Genomic DNA, 1,519 nt, shown 5'->3' with positions numbered 1-1,519 from the left:
TATGTACGTATGTATATATGTATATACATAATGGAGTCTCCCGTCGAAGATGACTTATGAGCCTTCAACTTTTGCCGAACGACCTGCATAAAGGATTTGTTAATAGTGATTAAATGCTCGTGCTTCACATTAGCTCATTCTCTTCATCAAAGTGGCTGAAAGGTGCACGGTGTACCACGTGTCAAGTGTCGAAGTGATGGCAGAGCAACAAGAGATGAAGTGTTTTGCTCAAGAACTCGATGCACCGCCCTAAAAAAGCAATAAATGTTCAGCTTATTACGTCACAACAGACTTCCGAAATTTCACATGTTAAATGCATTTCCATGCATGTTCTTGCTCATACTGTGCAACAAGCTATAATGGATGAAATAAGACAGGCTACAATATCAAATATTCATCTCCTATAGCTGTTTCAATTATTAGTACATTTTAACAACAATTGATATATAACGCCATAATTATATAATTATAAAGGAATAGGACTTAAGAATCAGATTATCATTTAAAAAATTTTTGCAAACAATCTTTGATAATGTTATTCTTAGATCCTATATAATTATAATTATGCATTTATACAACTATGGTTGTTAAGTAAAAAAGATTATCGGAACACCCGAAGAAAATGAATATTTAAAACTTATATTGCACCCTGTTACTCTTACACATCACTGCTTAGCGTTGTCACCTCATATCTTATCTATGGTGAGCTGCTGAATAGCGCTACCAGTCATTGAACGATGACGGGAATACCATAAGACGAACCTGTGTCACGTGTTAGTTCACAGTGTCTGTCTTTCTGGTCTCTGCAACAGAAGGGGTGATAACCACACTGAAATGCATGCATACAACAGTCTGGTTATGGAGTGCCATGTAATGACTCAGTGTATCTACACCGATTTGTTTACGGCGAGAAATTGTTTCCGTAAAAAAAATACAGGGAATAGCTTTCTAAAGGTTCAAATATGCATCAAGTATATTTGAACTAGTAAAAAGCCTGTATTTATATATATATATCGCTGCTTAACACTGCCATCCTGTAATTTATATATATATATAATCAAAATAAGTAACAGGATATCAAGTAGTGATGCAGTTCCACCGTTTCAAGCGGCTCCACATAATTGAACAATATGGGGTGACAACGCTAAGCAGTGATGTATAAAAATAGCAGGGTGCAATATCAGTTTTAAATATTCGTTTCCTTCAGCTGTTCCGATAATACCGAACTGACTTGGTGCTTCAACTTAAGTAACTAATTCAACTGAATCTCAATTATATATATATATTCTTTTATTCTTTTACTCTTTTACTTGTTTCAGTCATTTGACTGCGGCCATACTGGAGCACCACCTTTAGTCGAGCAAATCGACCCCGGGACTTATTCTTTGTAAGCCTAGTACTTATTCTATCGGTCTCTTTTGCCGAACCGCTAAGTGACGGGGACATAAACACACCAGCATTGGTTGTGAAGCAATGCTAGGGGGACAAACACACACACACACACACACACACACACACA

The 1,519-nt window shown here is 36.6% G+C and overlaps 1 protein-coding gene across 2 annotated transcripts in view; it reads right to left on the bottom strand.

Annotated features, from left to right (window-relative positions):
• Positions 1–1,519, bottom strand: part of LOC106873950 (uncharacterized) — a 248,328-nt gene that overhangs the window by 101,951 nt on the left and 144,858 nt on the right. The gene's annotated exons all lie outside the window — the stretch shown is intronic.

This window comes from Octopus bimaculoides, chromosome 11 (genome assembly GCF_001194135.2).
Source record: "Octopus bimaculoides isolate UCB-OBI-ISO-001 chromosome 11, ASM119413v2, whole genome shotgun sequence".
NCBI classification, from domain to species: domain Eukaryota; kingdom Metazoa; phylum Mollusca; class Cephalopoda; order Octopoda; family Octopodidae; genus Octopus; species Octopus bimaculoides.
The sequence above is the reverse complement of the archived record's forward strand: the minus strand, read 5'-3'. Positions and strand labels throughout refer to the sequence as shown.